This window comes from Argiope bruennichi, chromosome X2 (assembly GCF_947563725.1).
Source record: "Argiope bruennichi chromosome X2, qqArgBrue1.1, whole genome shotgun sequence".
Taxonomy (NCBI): domain Eukaryota; kingdom Metazoa; phylum Arthropoda; class Arachnida; order Araneae; family Araneidae; genus Argiope; species Argiope bruennichi.
The window spans coordinates 111,364,395-111,374,199 of record NC_079163.1 but is presented as its reverse complement, the minus strand read 5'-3'; positions in this window follow the sequence as shown (position 1 = coordinate 111,374,199).

The following is a 9,805-nucleotide window of genomic DNA, read 5'->3' as shown; positions in this document are numbered from 1 at the left end:
CGATCTTATTACTAATTGTCGAATGGCAACAGCCAAATATAAACAAAACATCATACGAATTTCAGACTTCTTAATTCATTGAACCTTTTTACAGCTGTATTGAATAAAATGCTTCGCTTAGCTAATCATTGGAACTGCAAAATATTATTAGAAGTATTCTGGAGATAGTTCGCCATGTCACCAAAGAGGACATTCAGTCAGAGGAAAAAAGATATAAAAGAAATCAAGAAATAAACTTCAGACAAAAAATTCAATCAAGTGCAAAAATAGGCTTAACCGCTGCCAGATAAATAATCGTGACAATTAATATTAATGTACCGTTTCTCGTCAAGTACATCAAAATCCTCCTATGAACCAAAAAATTTCTAAGAGTGTGCAATCCTGGGTATATACCAGAAATACTAACAAAAGGCTTTTAAAGTTGCAATAAAAATTGTGACGATTATATTTGGTGTGAAATCGCTCCAAAATGTTTCGATTTTGGCTTCTGAATATTAATCTTAAGTCTAGCGATAATCGTTATGACTTACCAACGGAAATTGATATTCATATCTTTTAAAACAATTCTCTTATAAAAACTCTTTTTGTATTATCTGAAAACCACAAAAATTACCTTTTTAACTATATCAATTTCATTTTCGTACAATTTTTCATTTAAGTTTAATAATATTTTTAATGCTATTTCTTACACTGTCTGAAACAATGTTTTCATGGGATTCAAACTCTCGTCAAAAACAAACTAACTAGATGAAAAATTCGAGAATTTATTTCACTTTGTTTTATAAATGTATTACGTGTATGATAAATTGTTATTTAAAGGCAATTTTCATTTTGTATTTCGTGCTATAACCATTTCAAATGAAAGATGGATTCGACAGAGAATCTCTCCTGACCTTCACCCATTTGCCGGAACACACATATATAAACACAAAACATGCCCGATTTTAAAGTTTAAGTTAAATATAGTTACTACCGTTTAATGTGACCTCTTTGGAACCTAAGAATTTCGATAATGACCGATTGAAAACAAATGAGTCGGGTAAAAACTAACCTATATTTTTATCGCATCAAGAGAATCGACTAATTTCAGGTTATCTACAATTTATTTCAAAAATAACAATTAAAAAATTCCTTAATAATTCACTTGTATATTATTCGTATCATTATTTGTTGAACAAGCCGGGTTTCAAGTTAGCAAATGCTTGCCTCACTTTGATGGTCGAGGGTTTTCTTCACCACATTTATTCTTGTTAGAATCACCCACATTTATTGCTTGCAAAAAGATCACGATTTTTCAAAATTTTACTAAGGAGAGTTACGATTCATTTTAGGCAAACTTTTACACTTGTTCAGAATTTCAGTTTTGTCTTTAATATTCAAATCTCTTCTTTTTCATCCATTTTGTTTTCATAATTCAATCATACGCAATGTGGCCCGTGGCTGTTAAAAAAGATTTCAAGTCGGAACTAATAGCATAATTGTACGTTTAAACTAATCCATACAAAAGAAGGGAAACTTCATCCCATGGGGAAAATGACTTCCAAGTGTTTCCTTACAAATGAATCAAGACATGCTAGGAAAGTCAGTCGTTAACACTGGTTGAAAATGAACCATCGGTCAATTCTCTACTTCAAACCTATTCACATTAAGCGCTATATTGCAAAAATAATGTATTTAATTGCATTTGAAAAACTCTCTTAATGCACGATATACCGTTGTTTCCATCTATTTAAGGAAGAAAGGCATATAACAAAATGATTTTAACATAAAAATTTTGTGAATGTAGTCGATTTGGTGTTTGGTTTAGTGTTTTTTTTTTTTTTTTTTTGGCGCAAGAATCCACCTTGGCTAAATTGCGCTGTGAATTCAGTCAAAATTTGTGTTTGAAATATCTTCTTGATTTTCAAATATCTTCGTCAATTTTTGAGTATCTTTTGTAGAAGGCTAATAGCAATTGTAATACGGAAAGTAAATACGAAAAGATTTTTAAGATTTCAATCATGTTTTTTTGGGGGAAAAGTGCAGCATTAACATATTTGGGTGTGTTGACCGTATACTAATCAAAATCAATGTTTTGTACAAAAAATTCCACAGAAAATCCCATCTTTTTCAAAAGAAATCAAGACTTGTCACTGCAGATTACAGAAATAATTATTACCTTCCAGATATCAAATAATGACAAGTTTCAAAATCAGTTAAGAATTCATCAGATCATATAAGGTTTCAAAAACAGTAAAAGATTTTCAAAATACCCTAAGCAACAGCATTCACTTTACATAAATTTAGTATTTTATTTAGAAGAGTTGATTTTTGTACCATTATTTATTTTGTTTCATTATCCGTTTATCATTCAATTAGAGGAGGACAGGTCAAGATTTATCGAAAATCTTGCTTTCTATTTGACCATGGTGTAATACATCTTCGGAATTTAAATCCGATCACAAAAACCCATGAGTAAAAAAAAGAATCAGAAAATATTAATGCAAATATTTATTCATTACATATACATGTATACATATATATTAAAGGTTCATATTATTTTAATTTTTGAACATATTTTATCACAATAATTAAACACAATCGAATCATTATTCAAACAGACTTTATATCAATCATGCTACTTTATTCAAATACAACAATCAAAAACTATAAATATTAAGATCAACCACTACATACAAAGGAATGTTTTGTTTGCCTATTACAAGTTTAAAAGGCAAAAGATATATAAATTAATGATAATATGACAGTCCAAAAAGAGATATTGTTGGAAAAGTTAAAGTAAATTTTAAAATGAATGCATCAGTCGTATTTATAGCAACAGAAACGTATTTAAATTATGAGAAAAACTGTATTCCACAGGTATTCGACAGTTTTTTGTAATTTGATTTCATTACAATACAATAATTTTTCTTTGCTTTAAATAATAAGGTAAATTTTAAATTTACAATGATAGTCAAAGATATCATTCAAGACTCAATGATACTAGATATAATCGAGATTGTAAATAGGCATCTTTCTACAGAAATCGAAGATAATGCATTGATATTCAATTTAAAATCTACACACTCACACACACACATGAACACACAAAAAGGCAATTACAAATTTGTACTGTTTAGATGAAAAAAATTGGTCTGTTCATCTTTACATAAGCACTAACAATTCACTTTAATAATGCAATTTACAATACTTAAAAAAAAATAGGCAAAAAAAATATCAAAATATCTTGTTAATACAATGATAAAGAATCAAGAAATTATCTCCTTTCTTTTATCAGGAGAATATCACCATTTTATATTCCTTTTCAACAATATGATTATTTATAAAGAAACAAAAACACTAAAAAAAAAAAAAATAATCTAAGTATACTTTGGTGTGCAAAGTTTAAAAATATATACAAATGTTTATTAGAACGGCAAAAAGACTAATAATTTTTCCAAATCGCAAATTATAAAAATACAAACAAAATAATGCGAGTATCTTTCCATCAGAAGTGACACTATATCCCTGATCAAAACCATATTATTACACTGATTAGCTGCTAGTTTTAGGACATAAGAAACAAGAATTGATGGTACTTTGCAATAAAAATTATAGTATCGAAAAGAACAATAGAAACAACTGTGAAAAATGCTTCAGAATATCCATCTGCTGAAACTGGAGCAAATAAATTCAATAAGCAAACATGTCGAATCCAAGTACTTATGTAAGACGGCCTTTTGCTGCTGTCCCCTCACCATAGCTTTTGTAGGGAGATTTTAAAAAGAATTTTCCAATAATATAAGGATTAGACAAAAGAGTTGCTTTTAAATAAATCACAGTGCCCCACATGGATAAATAAGTTGGTGTAAACAATGATCATCACTCAAATTCCACAAAAAAAAGAACCTAAAATGGTAATTTGTTTGAATAAGTTGAACTTGTCATAATATGTCACAAGAAATTTTATATTAATAAACTTATGGTAACATGCTAAAAGTATTCCTTAATAAAACAAATTCTATAACCAACTGTACATGTTTTGCAAAGCTGATGGCTCAAAAATTGCTTGCCATTATCAACTCCCATAATATCCTACTGCTACAATGTCAACATCAGTATATTCATTAAAACTAAAATTGTACAGAGCATACTTGGGATGGCACTGGGTTAAAAAAAATAAAGCCACATCCCACTTTAAAAGGAAGGGTACATGTTTTTTTTATAAAACAAAAATGTCATCTAGCATATTTTGTAACATTTCTTTTAGCAAACCATTTCAAATATTTTGAAAAGAGTAGAATTTTATAAAATGTATTTTTAATTTTGCACACCACAATATATTATAGAACAAATAAGATTATACAAATCAAAAATTATTTCGTACATATTCTCCAGTATAAAAGTACAATATTGAATATAAACAAACCTTTGAAATAGTTCATAAGATATGAAGTAGCATATATTTAACTATTTTAGAATTTAAAAGTACGTTGAGACATTTTAAAGCTGATCAACACAATTCAGAAATAATTAATCTGATTTTAAGAATAACCAGATTTACAAACAGACTTTAATAATTTTATGCAAGCTTACGAACTTATTAAATGATCTATTCTACTTGATAAAAATATATTGTTGCAAATAAGAATCTATAGTACGCGGAAGATGCTTCAATGTAATTTTAATTTCTTAAATTCGATGTTTAAACTGGATACATATTTTGAGTTTGGATATCTGATACGATATTAAACAAAATCCATAAATACAAATATTTCTGTACAATTTCCTCAAGTTTCAGTTGAAAATTGAATTAAACTACTCCATAAAAAAGTACACAATAAAAAAAGTAAAGAACGATTTCAGACTAGAATAGTAATTGACATCATATAAGATGTATCAAAGTCGAGAATTTTAACAAAAAATAAATATATTGCGATCAAAGCCCAGTGCATTAATTTTCATGAGTAACATATAACTGAGCAAAATCCTCAAATTAATATAAATTAATAATAATACATTTATCATTTAATAAAAAGCTACTTTTATAACTTGTAGCAAAACAAGTAAAACCAATATAGATCACCAATTCTGTTATATTTTATGATTTTATAGAAGAATAGAACGAAAAAGAAGTTCTCTTTAGCTTCCACGTGGTACAGTTGATCCAATAAGTACACTTCTCATGTTTTAATACAGAAGCTTCAAATAAGCCCCTTACCGAAGGTAAAAGATACGATAAAATGCGAGTTTCTTTAGAAGGCAAATTCTACGGCTCATAAATAAAAATATACTATAACAATATGCTGAAAGAAATATGTAAGTTATCATTTCATTTTCATTAGTCCATTGCTTATCATCACTGATAAAGAAATATGTAAGAATAATCTTAAAAGAAACATCTTAATTTAAAATAATCCGTTAAAATGTGACCAATCAACTCAAAATAAAATCATTACTATCTTTCAGTAAATAAAATTTTATTTGCTTCTACTCCTAAATGCAATTAGGAATTCAAAAAACCTCAATAGTTCGCCCCCTTAGCCACCGTGCCTGTGCATTATAATATAAATGCATCGAATTATCGCTTTTCACATTCATAAGTTAAAAATAAATCATTCAAAATCTGAAGGAACATAAGAAAATAATAATTTTTATTAAGTTGGCGTTTCACTCACAAAAGTGAATGTTTAAACAAAAGCTAATCACAAAAGTAACTGCCTCATAAATTTGTAAAAAAAATGACTTGTTTTGGGAATTAAAATATTAAAGTTACAATATGCGATTTTTGTTCCATTTGCCCATATATTTTATATTATATATATATATAATGTATGCATAATTTTGTCAAATTCGAATTTTATTGATAAAATGTCTAAGTGTAAATCTTTCTTGATTAATACTAAATTTCAAGTAATTTTCTATCATTCTCAACTTCGGGGGGGAAAAAATCGACAGATGCAAGGGTAATTGATAAAGCCAACATAATTTTTCAGAACAGTAGCAAAATTTAGACACACTTTTAAATAGAAATTGCAATATTTGTATAATTGAGACCATGGAAAGCAAAATTCAATCATACATTTTATTTCTTTAAATAAATCAGTATTGTCTTCAAAGCCGCAATTTTCAAAATTAAGATCATTCTTAATCGGTATGTGAATATTTTTAGACTTATATTAATTAACATCTCATGTTCGAGAAGAATTTCGGATGTTTTCTGAAAATAATAGAATGTGCTATTATTTAAGACTAGAATTATGTAGTCAGCTAGTTATTTGCAAGCGTGGTGAGATTCAAAACATTCAAACGTGTTTTCGATAGGTGGAAGAGAAATGTTCTCGAGTGATATTCAAATCAGAGACGGTTATCTAGGAGCTACGGCGGGCGCAATGCCCCCAGGCCTCATGAGTTGTGGGGTCCCCGTGACCATTAAGAACTACACAGTCACTTTTGATTTTACACCTTTAAGAACGAAATGGGTTTATTTAGATCCTATACCACGATTTATAGTAGGATAAAAGGATAATAATTATATTGCAAAGTAGCAAAAGCATAGTCATAAAACCTTCAAACTGATACTGCTGACTTGTTTCAGTGAAAATTACCAACATTCTATAACACTTTCACCACACACATGGGAATAACTATGCTTGCTTTCCCATTGGAGACGTGGAAAAAGTTTGAGGACCGTATAGCAGAGAAGCAATAATGGAGCCATGACTGAAGGCAGGTTAACTGCCCTTGAGGTTCCATTTTCGACAGCTTTACTTTTCTAATTATGATGCAGCATCGTAGGTACTGCAATATTATATGTTCTGTTCCACAAATGTCATCCAACATTAAATAAGTACATTTAAATACATATATTTTCCACCAAATTTGTGTAATGCTTATTTTTAAATCTTTTTATTCTTTGAAAAATGTTTTAGCCCTCGCCCCCTCCCCGAAAGATGTTTTGCACTCACAGTCCTTCACGGAGATAGTCAATACAGATTTAAACAGAGGAATATTCAAATTTTTAAAAAAATACAGCATTTTTTTATATATATAAAACTAGTGAGCAAAGTAAGGTCCTCAGAAGCGGGTGGGGGACTTATGCACCCACACGTTCACAATCTCCTAGGGCCGACCCCAACAGTACCCTTATTTTATATAAGATTTAATGCACATCATGTTAGTGAATCTATATAGTTTTCAATGCCCTTGCCCTTTTGTCGAGTAAAAAATTCTCAGTTACAAGCTATTAATCCATCAACACCATAGAAAATAAAGACAGATTAATGAAAACAAAAATGAAAAGTATCTTTATGATTGTGCAAAAATTTGGAAAGCAAAAGTTTCGTCCATAACGTCAGTTTTAGAAGAATCTGACATGTAATGTTCCTACCAAACGTTATGATATGTAAATTTAAATCATGGTTTTTAACATTTCAGAAACACCAAAAGTTTAGATAAGGACTGAATTTTCTAAAACATTTTTTTTTCTTTCATATATGTTACTTTTCCTCTCACTATTCAAAATTTCAAATTTTTGTTGAAATTAATAAAAAACAGATTACATAATGTCTGTAACAGAATCATTTCATGCAATAATGTGTTTTATACACATCATCTAATTGCATGCTGTTTTATGCAGCAGTATGTCACACCCTCTTTCCTCTCGGAAAACTTGAAATGGATTCCAAATGTAAAGCAGCAATTTTAATGAGTTAAATATCTATCAACATTACCAAAAAACTATTTCCGAAATTAAAATATTTTATATAGTAAAAAAAATGAAGGACTCTATATTATCAATCAATTGCAACTCGATTTTTATTCATAGAAAGCAGAAATAAAGATACAACTGCTAGATAAAATGAAACTCTTCATTCTTTAAGTACATATAGTTAGGGATTGCAATACCGGTATACCGGGAAACCGAATACCGGTATTTTGAGCCATTTGTGCAATTTTGTAATACCGGTATTCACAAGTTTAAAAACCGGTTTTTCGGTATTTACTAGAAATTTTTAAAATTGTCTCCACTATATGTTCAGGGATCGCCAACATAGCAAAATAGTATACGTTTTTGTTTTTATGTCTCCCTAACGGGCGAAATTAATTAACTAATTAATGGCTTAATTAATTGCTTAAATCTAAATTAGCGAAACTTATCCCTGAATTATTATCTCTGAAAGAAGAAGTTGTATCCATAATGACTGATGGAGCATCAGTTATGAAAAAAGTTGGAAAGTTGATTGGTGCAAATCAGCAATTATGCTATGCTCGTGGAATTCAGTTACAAGTAATAGATGTATTATACTAAAAAAATAAAGAACAGAAGAATCCAAATACTGTGGATATAGAAACTTGGGTTTCCAACTTTGAAGAGAGTAAGAGTAAGAGTGAGAGTGATATGGACAATAAAGATAATGACAATGTAATTGTTGAAGAAGATATTGCTAATTGAGGATGAAATATTAACCCATCAAGAATTGCTTCCTATAATTTATAAAGTTCGAAAAATTGTTAAGATATTTAAACGTTCCCCTATAAAAGATGACATATTACTAAAATACATACTAACTGAAAATAAAACAGAATATATGTTAATATCAGATTTTAAAACACGTTGGAACCGTTTACTCCTAACAGCACACATCACACTAGAACAGCACACATCGCTATCTGAAGATTATATATTACATTGAAAAATCGCGCAGAAGAAAGGCATATCGAAATAGAAAATGTCTTAGGGTATTTACATAATTGTAATGATTTTAAAAATGAAAATGAAAAAGAAGAAAAGAAAATAACCAATTCAAATCTGATTAAGTTTAGAGTAAATTTTCTTAACATTTTTTACCCACAAACCTATCCACATTCAGAAGAATTCGGTTCAGTTATCGAATATTATGATGACACTAATGTCGATAGTGAAAAGGAATTGTCTCTTGAACAAAAATTAGAATTAGCGATAAATATGAAAATTTCAACGAACCAAAATACAATACAGAAATCAGCTATATCCAAAACCATCCGATAAGAAATCGATTTATTTTAAGATGAGAGATTTAGAGGTAAATACTTGGAAAGATTATGTTGCGCATTGCTAACAGTACTACCAACTAGCGTAGATGCCGAAAGAGCGTTTTCGACAGCTGGTAATTTTTGCACAAAATTACTTTTCAGGCTGAATGATAGTACAATTAATGCCTTATATTTTTCAAGATTATTTTTTTTTAAATTTGTAATTGTACCACAGACTGAATAGTTTTTTTTTTTTTTTTTTGTGATTAAATAAATAAGATGTTCCTTTACTTTCTTGTGATTCTTTATATACTGTTATAATTTATAGGTTACAAATTAATTTTTTGTCATATTTACACTCTCTAATAAAACTGGCAAATAAAACAAAGAAACACCTGTGTTTTCTTTCTTTTTCTAAAATTTCTAATACCGGTATTAAAACCGGTATCAGGATCTAAAAAATACCGAATACCGGTATTGAAATTTTGGTCCGGTATTGCAATCCCTACATATAGTGCATCACCTCAAAAATAAATTTTGAAAATAGTGTTGTTTGGCATTAATAGCTATAAAAATGAGTAGAAGAAGCAGATTTTCAGATTCTTTACTAAAAAAACTGCCATCACTCTTATAAATACCTAATACATACTGGCACTGTAAAACATAATTCCATTTTAGCAACAAAATAAAAAATATAAGCATAAATGCATGAAGATGAATTGAAAATTTACAAAAAAAAATGTTTATAGTAAAAAAACATTAAATGTTGTAACTGAGGATTTTTTTTTTCAACTTGAGTTTAAACAATGCA